The sequence below is a fragment of the Propithecus coquereli genome, unplaced genomic scaffold (genome assembly GCF_000956105.1).
Source record: "Propithecus coquereli isolate 6110/MARCELLA unplaced genomic scaffold, Pcoq_1.0 Scaffold701, whole genome shotgun sequence".
Taxonomy (NCBI): Eukaryota; Metazoa; Chordata; class Mammalia; order Primates; family Indriidae; genus Propithecus; species Propithecus coquereli.
Window position 1 is genome coordinate 24,965 of NW_012153075.1, and position 13,212 is coordinate 38,176.

The window sequence follows — 13,212 nt, forward strand, 5'->3', positions numbered from 1 at the left end:
AAGGTGGCCTGCAGGAGAGGAAGTGGGGCCCGTGATGACATCCAGGGGCAGGAGGGACAGAGGGAGGGGACCCAGCCCAGGAATGAGGGTGGCCTCTAGAAGCTGGGGCTTCAGAGCCAGCCCTGCTGGCACCTAGATTTCCATCCGGCCAGACCCGGGTTCGGTTCTGATTTCCAGAACCGAGAGAGAGTGTGTCCGTGCGGCCTACGGCCACGGGGCCCGTGGTCGCGTGCGCAGCGGCACGGGAAGCAGAGGCAGCCCCACGCCGCGGGCACCTTGCCGGGCGGCCACTAGCTGTGCTGCGGGCCTGTCTCTGCCGCATCCGGGGGGGTGCAGATGGCAGGAGGTGGGCCCCAGTGCTTGCCCCGTTATTTTCTGTGTGTTTAAAATACTTCGTAATTAAATGTTTCAGTGACATCTGCCTGGATCCCAAATTCTGCGCCCTCTCTGAGCCCCCCCCCTCCGCCCCTCCTTGGCAAATACTAGTGGCCAAGTGTGAGCCCCGGGGGCCTGGGGACCCATCTCCCCTCTCTCTCCACATCTCCCTCCTCCGGTCTCTGCCCCATGCCTGGAAGTCTGAGCAGTTTCTGGAAGCCTGCGTGTGCGGGAATTATGCTTGTCTCACTGCTTAGTTTGAGGCAATTGGAGCCGTGGGTGGCTCACATTTCAGAGCCTGGCTCTGGGGCAAGATTTAATCCAAACCATCCAGCTGGGAGTTAGAGAGTTCATGCCCTGCTGTGTTGCCTTAGGGAAGGCACCTAACCTCTCTGAGCTCAGCCTCCCATCTTTGTGGCTCTGCAGAGGCTGCTTGCTGTGGCTCCAGGAAGCCTGAGGTGCAGGGCCTGAGACGTCTAATGAGCTCGTCAGGCCCTGGGTCCTCAAGATGAACGGGGCGTGTACACCTGAGTCACCTCTGTGTGACTCACCTGCCCCGGGTTCGCCCGCTGGTGCTATTGACATTTGGGGTTGGATCCTGCCTTGGCGGGAGGGGCTGCGCCCTTGGCCTCCGCGCTGGATGCCAGTGGCACCCGCAGCTGTGATAACCACAGTGTCCCCATTAGCCTGGGGTCAAGACCGTCGCTCCCCTGGGCCTGGACGCTGGGCCTCTGCCGTCCTGAGACCCAGCTCCTCCTTGGGCCACTCCCCGGTCGCGCCTCGTCCCTTGCTTGGGCTTTTCCCGTCTCTGACTAGGTTGCTTTCTCAGTCCCCACGGCCCCTCCCCGCCCCACGCAGGATGCCACGGTGGCATGCCTCTCCCCTACGCCCCTCCTTGGCTCCCTGTTGCCAACAGGTTAAGCGTGGCCGCGTCAGGAGGTGGATTCCGGGCCTTGCTGGCCTGGGTTTCATCATCGGGAAAGTGACCCACACCTGCAGCATTGCTGGAGGTGACTTTGGAGCAGGGCCTGGGGGGCGGGGAAGCCGAATCCGGGTTGCTGCTGTCACTGCCCTGTTGCCAAAACCCCCGCCACCGTCACCGTCCTTCCTGCGCCCGAGATCTCCGCTTCCAGCACCTTCTCTGGGCCCCTTCTCCTGTCTCTGACTCTCCAGCTTCTGCTCGTCCCCAAAGGCTGAGCTTCCAAGGACAAATCTCGCGCCTGCGTCCCAGCCAGAGGGGGGACTCTGAGGTGCCGCGCCCGCATGTTGGCCTTCTTGGCCTTCGGGGGTGCTCTGCAGGGGGCGGGCCACCCGTGTGGAACCCCTGAGTAGGGCTGCGTGACCCGTGGAGCAAAGCCGCTGTCTCCCCCCAAATGCCGGGGCTCAGGACACGCCGCCCCAAAATATGGCTGCAGGAGACCGCAACGTGCCACCCCAAATACGCTTCTTTGGCGTATTTCGGGCTGGGTGTGCTGAGGGGCTGCAGGCCCAGGAGTGGCTCTGAAAAGCTGTCGTTTTGTCAAGACGATTTACGTCCGTAAAGGAAATCGACATTAGCGAGGTGTGTGGGTCTGGAAGGGGCAGCGGTTCCACGCGGCGGACTCTGTGTGCAGAACAAGGCAGCCCTGACTCCCTGACACTCCCCACTCCCTCCAGACCCCCGCAGGCCCCTGGTGCTTCTGTGGCCCACGGTGCTGGACAAGCGAAGCCGCCCCCCACTTCTCCACGTCCTGTGCGTGGTGGGGCTCCACCCAGAGGCATGTCATCAACCCCGGGGTTTCTCCTGTTAATCCGCCTTATGCTGATTTCATTGGAAGCCCAGCCCAGGAGCCTAGGAGGGCGGAGGGAAGCCGCCTCTCCCTCCCTGCAAAGCCCAGACCATTCCCGCCCTGCCCGGGGCCGTGCGGGTGAGCCACCCTCCAGCAGTTAGCCCGGTGTCCTTGGCGGCCCAGGCTGGCTGCCAGCACCGGGGTGGCGCCGGTGAGGGCTTGAGCCATCCTGGGGCAGAGGGCTGCCCGTTGTAGCGCTGCTTCCCAGGCAAGCAGACGGTTCAACCCGCTTTGTAATAAACCAGACCTTTGATCCGGCAGGCATGAGTAATTAGCGAGGAGCAGGCACCTTGGCAGGCCCGGCCTGGCCCTTCCTGCGCCCGAGGTGGAGGCCGTGCCGCACGGCTCCCTGGAGGGGTTGGGGCGTCTGTTTCTGGGGTGAGGGGACCTAGCCCTGGACAGGGGAAGGGGCTGGGGTAGGCCACACGTACAGGGGCGGTGCCGGCTCCTCCCGCCCTACCCCAGCGGCAATAAAGGAAGGGGAAAGGGAGGGAACGAGGCAGCCCTGCTGGTGTTAGAGTCTGAACCGAGGCCTCCGAGCAGCTGGGAACAGGTGTGATGCCCTCAGGTCTCAGCCAGTAAATATTTGTGTGCAGTGTCCCTGCTACTTCGCATGTCCCATGAGAACCCCCAGCGTGCTGGCCAGCTGGTCTAGGGGTGCACTTCCAGCAGCCAGGGGCTGGGGGCCGCCTCACCCGCCCAGGGCTGCACAGGAGGACAGAGCCCGGTGGGACTCACGTGCCCTGGACCAGGTGGGACCCAGGCCTTCCTGGGACCTCCAGGTCTCCAAGCCATGACAAAACAGGGCGTGGGGGCTGCCTGTGCCCTGGGTGCAGGCTGGGGTCCTCCTAGAAGCCCCCGGGCTGCGCTCCAGCCTTGGTGAGGACTTGTGCACGACCCCAGGGTCACCAGGGGGTGGTCTGGCAGCGTCAAGCTTCATTGCTTTTAATACGTTTCCTTTCCCTTCTCCTGACGTGAGCCACTCCAGCGGTGTGTGGGGATTGGCTGCTGGATTTTTGAGGCTTTGTTCCTTCCTTCGATTATTCATTCAACAAACGGTTATTAAGCTGGGCACTGAGCCAGGGGTGGGCAAGGGATTGCTCAAGGAGTTCCCAGCCCAAGCATCAGCCTTTGCAGACAGAGCTTCCGAGATGCCACAAGTGGAATTCACTGTGGGAGGGACAGCTCAGGGGCAGAGTCAGACCACCCCCAGCCTCAGTGGGTCAGGTGGGACTATGGCCCAGCCTTCTCCAACCTGGCGGGCTGTGAGCCACTGAACAACCCAACATGCACTCACACGTGTAAGCATGTGCACACACACATGCCCACATAATTCTTATGTGCACACATGCATGCTCACACACAAGGCACACACACGCCCAACACAAATGTGCATGTTGGCATATACGTGCGTGCTCATAGACACAGGCACTCACATGCACACACATATATGTGCACACACACAGACACGAACACACAAGTGTGTATATCCAAACACACATTCACAGAGCACATGCATGCACACTCACACACGCACACACACACCGCAGGTCTGCCCCAGCATTTGAGAGTCTGGGGACAGAGTACAGAGGCTCGTGCCTGTTCCCTTCTCTTCTTAGCCGGCCACTGCAGCCGTGTCACACGGGGCCTCACACCTGGGGACACTCAGCCTGCTCGTCAAAGCTCGTGCCACCCTTTGTGCCTAGGGGTGGGCTCACCAGTGTCTCGGCCCCTCTGGAGGACAGGCCTGGCAGGAGGTGGCACGGCTACGGCTGCCCATGGGTCTCCCCTCCCCACGTGAGGCTCACGTCGTCCTCCTCTCGCGTCCTCAGACGTTTGCCCCTCGCTGTCCCTGACGTGGCTTCGTCCGTATCTTGCCTTCACCTCTCGGTGTGTGAACTTGCTGAACCTCCCTGAGCACCCTGCCAACTTTCTGGGCTTTTCTGAGGGGCAGTTCTGCCTGGAAGTTACCAGCACATACTGATGGCAGTGTCTGCACGCAGAGCAGGCCGTGTGACCTGAGGCAGCTGCTGTACCCCCGCCCCAGGCCTCAGTCTCCCCCTCCACAAAATGGGTGCATAGTAACAGAACCCACCGCGCAGGCGCATTTGGAGGATCAAGCAAGTTAAGATTTGTAAAATGTTTGAACAGTGGCTGGACATAGTGTGGCTAAATAGTTTAAATGATATTAAATAATTATCTTGGCTGGGTGCCATGGCTCACACCTGTAATCCCAACACTTTGGGAAGCCAAGGCAAGAGGATCGCTTGAGGCCAGGAGTTTGAGACCAGCCTGAGCAGCACAGCAAGACCCCATCTCTACAAAAAACTTGAAAATTTAGCCGGGCACCTGTGGCCTCAGCCACTCGGGGGGCTCAGCAGGAGGATCACTTGAGCCCAGGAGTTCGGGGCTACAGGGAGCTGTGATTGCACCACTGAACTCCAGCCTAGGTGACAGAGCAGGACCCTGTCTCAAAAATAATGATAATTATTATCTTAAGGGGTTGCCGTCAAAGGAAATAACTTTATCTGGTTTTATGGGACAGCTCCTAAAGGCCAGGCGGTGTTCTAAGCATACGTATCTTGGGTCCCTTTTCCTCCCTTATGAGTCAGCTGCTGTCAAATGACCGTTTTACAGATGAGGGATCCGGAGCCCAGAGAGGTTTAGTAACTTCCCCGTGGCCACACAGCCCACAGTGGAGGAGCCGGTGCGTGCGGCGAGGCAGGCTTTAACCGACGGAGCTGCTATCAGCCTCGTTGTTGCTGTTGGTGCTTGAGAATGCGACGAGCCGATGCCCCTGCGTGCAGCTCTCGGCCCGGCGCGTGGCAGGCCGGTCGGTTTCAGCGTTGGGGCAGGTGTTCTGGTGGAGTCACAGCTGGGCGTGTGCCCTGGCGGCCGTCGTGGGCGGACTTTCAGCCTGTCCCGCCAAGCCTGCCCTCCAGGACGTCCCTGGCACACGGGTGGCAGTTAGCTGGGCCCGGCGACACTTCCCCGCGCGCAGCCAGGCCCCGTCACCGCGTGGTGATTCTTGTGCGATTTTACGTGATTGCAAATTGATTTCCCCCCAGTGACTTGTCCTAGAGTCTCCCTGGGTATCGCCGCCAAGTCAGCTGACCCGAAACTTACAGCGGGGGACGAGGTCCTCCTCTCGCGAGAGGCCACGATCGCCTGCGCCGCACCCTGAGCTCTGCCCCTGCCACGATTTCTCCGAACAAGCGGCTGGCAATGCCGACCAACCCCGGCATTAGCCTGCGTGCTGTGCCCTTTCTAGAACCTTCTGCCTTTTATTCCCCGCGTTTCCCTCCCCCCTTCCCACCTCAGCCAGGGCTCCCGTCAGTCAGTTATTCCCCTAAGATCTTCTCGGGGAGGGCGGCGGCCAGAAGGCGCTGAAATTGCCGTCTGCTCGCGCTGCTGCCGTTATTAGATTTCTTCCCTGGACGAAGGGAGAGCGGGAGAAGGCATTCTTTCTAATCTTTTCATTTCCTTTTTTTTTCCCAAAAAAATAAGTCTTAAAATCCTATGCCAGTCGGATTCTTAGAACTATGTCTTTACGCCGGGAGACCATGTGTGTATTTTCATTTTTGATGACTTTCTTCTTTGCCTGTGGCCCAGCGAGAGCGACGTGCTGTCACCTGTCTTCCTCCAACCCGCAGAGCCGGCGTCACCTAGGCCGCGACTCTCCCTGTCGTGCCCACCGCCGGGTCCCCGGTGCGCAGGACGGAGCTTGGCACAGGGCCGGGGTCTGATAAGTGCTTTAAAATTAAGTCACGGGTTTGTGTTGTGCCCCACCCCCAATCCCGGCCTAGCTTTGAGCCCAGACTGAGCGCGCTCGGCGAGTTTCTCCGTCTCCGTACGACGGCGCGGACACAGATCGGACAGTCGTTGAAACACCAGCTCGCGAGTGTTCAGGACCAGCTCCCGATACCGTAGCACGTGGCGTGTTCCCAGTTACATGGGGACAAACGGAGTCACTTCCTGCGCCAGCAGGCGAAAGGACTCGTCCCGCGCGCCGGGCTCGGGCGGCAGGGCGGCCGGGGTGGGCTCGGATCCTGGCTCTGCCCCGATCGTGGGTCTTGGTCGGCCACACAGCCTCCCTGGGCCTCCGCACGAATCTCCTCGTCTGGAAAATGGTGACGATGATGACGGTGTCTACTGCACAGGCCGTCGCGAGGATTAAGTGAATTAAAATATGTGGAAAGTACTTAAAACGGGCAGAGCACGGAGCAGCTGCTAGAGCTGTGCTGATTGTTGTTTTATTGCGGGTGTAGTTACTGTTCTTGCACCCACCGCGCTGAAACCTTCTCACCTGCTGCAGGCCCCTTCACTGACGTGCGCAGAACATTCGGATTATTCCTGAGCTCTCTGGGAAGTCTGTTATTTATGTTTTTTTAATGTTTCAAACTGGCGCCAGGCTTCAGGAAGCGGGGCCTCGCGGAAGCGGCCGGGGTTGGGCCGTAACCTCGCCTGCTGGTGGTCCGATGGCCTCGGCCCCTGGGCCTACGGGTGCCTGGGACACACCCTCGATCTCCCAGCAATGGGACGCAGAGGGTCACACCGTGCCGTCCCTCCTGCCCTCCCTCTGCAGGCACAGGTGGGTGAGCAGGTGAGACTGTTTTTGCAGGGCCCAGCGGCCAGCCCTGCGTCCTGTCACTGCCACCTCCCGGGTACCTCGGAGCTGCCAACCAGATGTGACGCCCCCTGAGACTGTTTGCTGCGGCTGTCACCGTGTTCCACGATTCCGTGACAGCAACCCTGCCCCGGCGTTAACTCACATTATAGGCAGTGCATCCCGACGTGTGTTTTTAAAGGGTATAATTTCTATCAACTTCAATTAGAGCTATTTTTATTTTTGTCACCCTGAAGAATTTCCCTGCGGTTAAACTGCCATTTTTCACTGTAATACCCCTGGCAAGGGCTGGGGGAAAAAATTAATAGTCTAGTGATCACTTAGCTAATGCACTGTCAGCGCGTGATAAACTCACTGCCCCGGGCGAGGCGGCCCTGCTCCTTCCACGGTCGGCGTGTCACGCGGCGGCGAGGCCCCCGTGGTGGAAGCCCAGGCCCGGGCTGGCCCCCGCCAGCCCCCACTCTCAAATCCTTTAGTAGGATCTGCGGGATGAACCCCCTCTCCTCAGGGTACCAATGACAAGGAATCTGTCTCCACGTAACTGAAGGACCACCCAGGCGAGTGTCTGTCTGTCTTCTGGCTGTGTGATGGTCCGAGGGTTGCTAGACGTCTCTGAGCCATATCTGCATAGGGAACACGCTGGAAGGATTAGCTGTTCATAAGCCACTTGGCCTCCCCGGCTGGGGACATCAGAAGAGGCGATGGCAGGTGGGGGACACTGTGTGTTCCATGGGTGCCCAGGAAATTGGGCGTCAATTCATGAGTGGAGGGGGGTGCAGGCCACAAAGGGGGAGCCAGCAGGGAAAGCCGGGCCTGGGTTCCGAAGAAGGGAGGAGGACAGTGCTGCCCAGGAGTGGGGTGCAGAGGTGGGCAGCCGGGAACCTGCTTCCCTCTGCTTCTTGGGGAGGAAGACTCTGCTTCATCCTGTGAAAACCCAAATCAGGCTGGGCGCGGCGGGTCACGTCTCAATCCCAGCACTCTGGAAGGCCGAGGCAGGAGGATGGATTGATCTCAGGAGTTCGAGACCAGCCTGGGCAACATAGACTCTGTCTCTACGAAAAATAAAAAAACATCAGCCGGGCACGGTGGTGTCGTGCACCTGTCATCCCAACTACTGGAGGCTGAGGCGAGAGGATGGCTTGAGCCCAGGAGTTCGAGGCTGCAGTGAGCTGTGATCGTGCCACCGCACGCTAGCCAGGGTGACAGAGCAAGGCTCTGCCTTTAAAAAAAAAAAAAACAACAAAAAACAAAAAAACCAACTCAGCGAATAGTTCAACAAACCAGGGCGCGTCCACACGGTGGAGTACTACTCAGCAAGAAAAAAACCGAACTCTGGATCCACTCAACCGCCTAGACAGACCCCCAGGGAGTCTGCGCCAAGTGGGAAAAGCCAGCCGCAGAAGGCCACGTGCTGTGCGATTCTGTTTACGCAACGAGCTCGAAATGACACGTTGTAGAATGGAGAGCAGCCGAGTGGCTGTCAGGGGTTGGGCGGGCAGGAGAGAGGTGCCGTGGCTGTCCAAGGTACCATCACAAGGATGCTGGGGGACTGGCATGCATGTGTCTGTCTTTTTTTTTTTTCTTTTGAGACAGTCTTGCTCTGTCACCAGGGCTAGAGTGCTGTGGCATCATCATAGCTCACAGCAACCTCAGACTCCTGGGCTCAAGCGATCTTCCTGCCTCAGCCTCCCGAGTAGGTGGAACTACAGGTGCTGTCACCACCCCCATTTTACAGATGGGGAAGCCAAGGCCCAGAGAGATAGAACCACTTGCCCGAGGACACACAGCTTGGAAGGGCAGAGCTGGGCTTTGAAGCAGGCCAGGCGGTATCTGAGTCTGTGCCCTGCAGGGGCCTGGAGGGGACGAGAGGGGAGGGGAGGAATGAGCCAGGGGTGGAGAGGGGCACGCTGGCGCTATGCTCTGTTGCAGAAGGCGCCCGTTTCCCGCTGCTGCCCGCAGGCAGACGCAGGCCTGTGCCCGTCCCTCTGCTCCCAGCCTTGCCCGTCCTGTGTGGAGGCTCGTGGCCCCTACCACAGACCCCCGCCCAGACTGGCTCTGCGCAGGACTTTCTGCTCCATGCCCCACCTCCCGCCCCTCCAGCCACCCAGGCCTCCCGTGCCGCGGCTTCTGGGACAGGGAGCAGCGAACTGCAGCCTGCACGCGGGCCCCTAGCTGGCCACCCATGAACTGGGAGTGGTTTTTACATTTTTAAGTCATTGTTGCAAAAACACCAAAGGAAGAGCAGTAATTCACCACATGTAAAAATTACATGAAATTCAAGTTTCAGTGCCCATAAATAAAGCTTTATTGGAATAGCCACACGTGTTCATTGATGTGTCGTCTCGGGCTGCTTTGGTGCTACGACAGCAGGCTTGCGTAGCGTTTGACAGAGACCCTGTGTCCCCAAAGCCACGGGTACTCTCCGGCCTTTGGAGAGAGTTTGCAAACATGCTCCTGCCTCAGGGCCACTGTGCTTGCCGTTCCCTCTGCCTGGATCACCCTTCCCCGGTGTCTCCATGGCTGGCGTGCTCGTTTCCTTCAACCGCACAAATGTCCTCTTCTCCTCCCCCCACTGTCCCCGTCCTGTTCTCCTGCCATTGTCTTCATGGCAGTTCCCGCCAACGGGCGTGAGCGTGTGGGTCTGTTCACGTTCGCGTCAGAGCCTGTGTCTCTCCAGCCAGAGTGTCCGCTCCTCGAGGACAGGGATTTTAACTGCTTCGTTTGCTGCTACAGCCTGACGCCAGGAGGAGGCGCTCTCGCCTCAGGAAACAGCGAACTCCTGGGTGGAAGCCCCCTGCCCTGTCCCAGGCCTTGGGAGGCGTCCCTTGGGGGAGGGGGCCAGGGTCATGCCTTCTAGAATGTTCCCTTCAGACACAAGAGCGGCAGGAGTGCTGACCATGCCTGCCTCTGGCCTGCTCCTGCTGCCTGAATGTCCTCCCAGCCTCCCTTCGGCCCCACCCCTTCTGGCCGCACCTGCTGGCCCAGGTGTGTCTCCTGAGGCTGTGAGTGCCGTTAACGTGGACTCAGGTGTGTCTCCTGAGGCTGTGAGTGCCGTTAGCGTGGACTCAGGTGTGTCTCCTGAGGCTGTGAGTGCCGTTAGCGTGGACTCCTGCTTTCCCATAAGGCTCTTAGAAACATCCCTCCCTCGGCCCGTCCGACACTGTGAGGCCAAGTAATGTTTCTGTGTGTCTACGCCTCGGTTACCCCATCGGTATAATGGGGCACCACAGCGCTGCCTCCTGGGGCTGAGTGAGGCTGGCAGGGTCGGTGCCCCGCTCTCAGCAGGCGCCGCCGACACAGTGGTTACTGACGCCATTTTTGCCAGAAGCTTCCTGCTTTAGGACCATGGCCCAGGACCCTTCCATTCCACCCCGGGGGACAGGCGGCGGCCCCTGGGTTTGGAGATAACCCCCAGTTCCAGCCGAACCCAAAGGCTCTTCAGCACCGCGGCGTCTGGGGGCTGGAAGTCCCAGGAAAGCTTCTCCTTGTGGTAGGTGGGGTGGGGTCTCTCTTTCTTCTGTTCTTTGTTTAACAAATGTACTTATGGGCTCCCTGCCTGAAGCTGGAGTCTCCCCACTGCCCTGTCCTCTGACCCTCACACCTGCTTTATGGAGGAGGAAGCAGGGGGCCCAGGACTCTGCTCCTGGTGGCCACATACGCATCTGGCCCCCATTCTCCACTTGAACACGGCTCCTGCACCTTCCCCAGACAGCCCTGTGCCTGCTGGAGGGGGAGCCAGGCTGGGTGACGCTGCCCACTCTCTGTCCTCTAAGCCTCAGTTTCCCCGTCGGTAAAATTGGTGGATTCTACCGCGGCCTGCCCTCCCTGGCAGAACCTGCAGAGCTCTGAGGCGTGGTTTTGTGCTCACACTTTGCAAATTGTCCAGGGGGCCTCGGCGGCTGCAGCGAGTTACCACCTGGCCAGACTTGAAGACTGGGACAAAAAAACCATCTTGTTAATTTTCTCGAGTCCTCGACCCCGTGGCCACTCGGGCTTCTGCTGTCCTTCAGGCTGGACGGGGCTGGTGCGCGGGGTCTGATCCCGGCCCCGGCTGCGGCACGCTTGCCCGAGACGCCGCCATCCCGCGCAGCCGGCAGCGCCGCAGCAGCCGGAGCACCCCTAATTGCAGTCACAGATGTGGCAGCCACCAGCCTCTCCCGCGTGATCTGCCGTGTGGCGTGTGCTTAATTAGTCCCTGATTACTCATTTGCTGGGTGCTGTGTGTATTCCATATCTAACAACTTCCCAATTACGCCCGGCGCCGCCGCGCATTTCCTAACCCTTGGCTGGTTCCTGTCGGGGACTCTGCATTCGGCGTCTCCCATCTCCCCGACCGGAAGCCTCATCTCTCCCGTGGTGTTTCGAGTCCTTTGCTCGCCGTCACGGAGCTATTACGGGGAATTAAGGGGCATAAAATACCGTTTTTCGGCCTCTGACGCACAGCTTGCAGCACAGAGCGAGAAACGCCATCGGGGTGGGTCGAGCAGAGCGTCTCTGTAGATGGGCTTCCGTGCGGGCCGCCGCGGTCAGGCAGGGCCGGGCTGGCCCATGTGTGTCCTCCTCCCTCCATCCTGGACAGACCCGCGTGTCCTGAGCAGGGGCGGGGCCTGCGGCCAGCCCTGGAGGTGCTCGTTGGCCGTGCCCACCACCCTTGCCCGCGCGCGCACCTGCCCGCGCCCTGGGGGAGGAGGCGGCTCTTCTCCCTGCGCCTACCTGGCTTCGTGCCTGGGCCCGATTGCTCCCGGGGCGTGGAAAGCAACGCCGTGGCGTCTCGCCCTCCCCTGCAGCCGCGGTCCTCGGTCCTCCTCTCCTCTTCCCGGCCCTGCTCGGGAGAGAGCTCGGCTGCAGCCATCAGCAAACTTTGCCTCCCTGCCACTCACCAGCAGGCAGACGTGCGTCCCCCGCGCGTGGCCCGGGCGTGGTGTTGCCGCTGCAGGCACATGAGAGCGGGCATCAGGTTCTGCTGGCGTTCAGTGAGCACCTACTGTGTGCCGGGCACCGTGTGGGGACCGCACTCTTGCCGGCCTCCCGCTGGGTGGCAGCTCCCCGGTGGAGGGAGCGCTGGGCCCCTTCCAGGTCCCAGGGGCCTCAGCTCACCTGTGCTGCCCATGGGCCCCTCGATGCACGGGCCTGGAAACATGTGGAAAGATCTGCGTTAGGAGGCTAAGTTGGTCACCCCCAGGAAGTAGAACAAACACCCCCACCTGCTCTCCCGAACGAACCCCAGAAACCAAGCTGGCAGCCCTCCACTGTCCGTCCTGTCACTCACAGTCGAGGAGGCTGTGGTTGCCTGGCGAGCTGAGAGCACGCGCCCTGTGCCACCCAGCGGGTCCGAGCGGAGTCGAAGCTCCAGCCAGGCTCCCGGCCTCGTGATCCGGAAGAGACCATTCCCCAGGGGACTCGGGTGGGACCAACACCTGACGTGCGGGGCGCAGGCGAGACAGCGACCACACGGTTTTCCCAGCTCCCTGAACCGAGCGACAGGCCCCCGTGGCTGGCTGGGCAAGAACCACAGGACAGACCTCATCCCTGCCATGGCCAGGGGACAGGATGAGGCTGGGACTCTGGACTCACCCTCCAGCTTCCTCTTACGTCCTCTAGGCCTTGTCCAGGGCCGGCCAGCCGCCCTGGGGGGGGGCTTGGGCAGCTCCAGTTTTGGACTGTCAGGCCATGGGGCCATGCGGGTGGGACCCCAGCGTGCAGGGTCCAGCCTGGTGTCCCCTGGCAGGGCCTGTTGGGCGAGGAAGACACTGGTGCTGGCTTTGCTGGGGACCTGCTCTGGGCTCTCCAGAGCCAGCCCATCTGAGTCCCTGACCACAAAGGCCAGGCCGCGGTGGGGGGAAGGAGGGCTCCGTGGCCAGTGGGCCCGTCTTTGTGTCCTCTCCGGCAGATGTGGCCAAGCCTCAGTGTCCCCCTCCTTTCCCTGCAGGTCACTTCCGCGCCTCTGGAGGCATCGACAGCCGCCCACCCTCCCGCTCGGGAGCCCGAGCCCCGGCCGGGCGCTGCAGCAGAGAGCCTGCCCAGGGGCCCCAGGACCGCCCAGGAGCCGAGGCCGGCACAGTGTCCGCAGAGTGGCCGGGACGGGGATGGACCAGACCTCGCAGGTACAGGTAGATGCCAGTTCTTGTCATATCTCTGGGTACTGGGCTGGGACCACGCCGGACGGGCTCCAGGCCCGGTTCAGGCCCAGTTCTGCCTCGTGTTCTCAGGGAGTCGCCGCCGAGTCTCCCGCCCTTGATGCTGGATTTGTTTCTCATACTCTTCAGGGTCCAAAACTGTGGTTTAACCAAGATCCCTGGTGGTTGACACTCTCGAGTCCCAGGCGCGGAGGCTGCCTTTGTCTGTCGTGTTTCTTCACCTGTGTGTTCTGTTGTCTTCATT

General features: G+C 60.7%; 1 protein-coding gene across 1 annotated transcript in view; it reads left to right on the top strand.

Annotated features, from left to right (window-relative positions):
- The first annotated feature begins 12,788 nt into the window (after positions 1–12,788).
- The window catches only part of GSE1 (Gse1 coiled-coil protein), a 265,027-nt gene continuing 264,603 nt past the window's right edge, over positions 12,789–13,212 (top strand). Inside the window, exon 1 of the mRNA XM_012661273.1 lies at positions 12,789–12,941. The gene's annotated coding sequence lies outside the window, so the exon portion shown is untranslated. The remainder of the gene's footprint in view (positions 12,942–13,212) is intronic.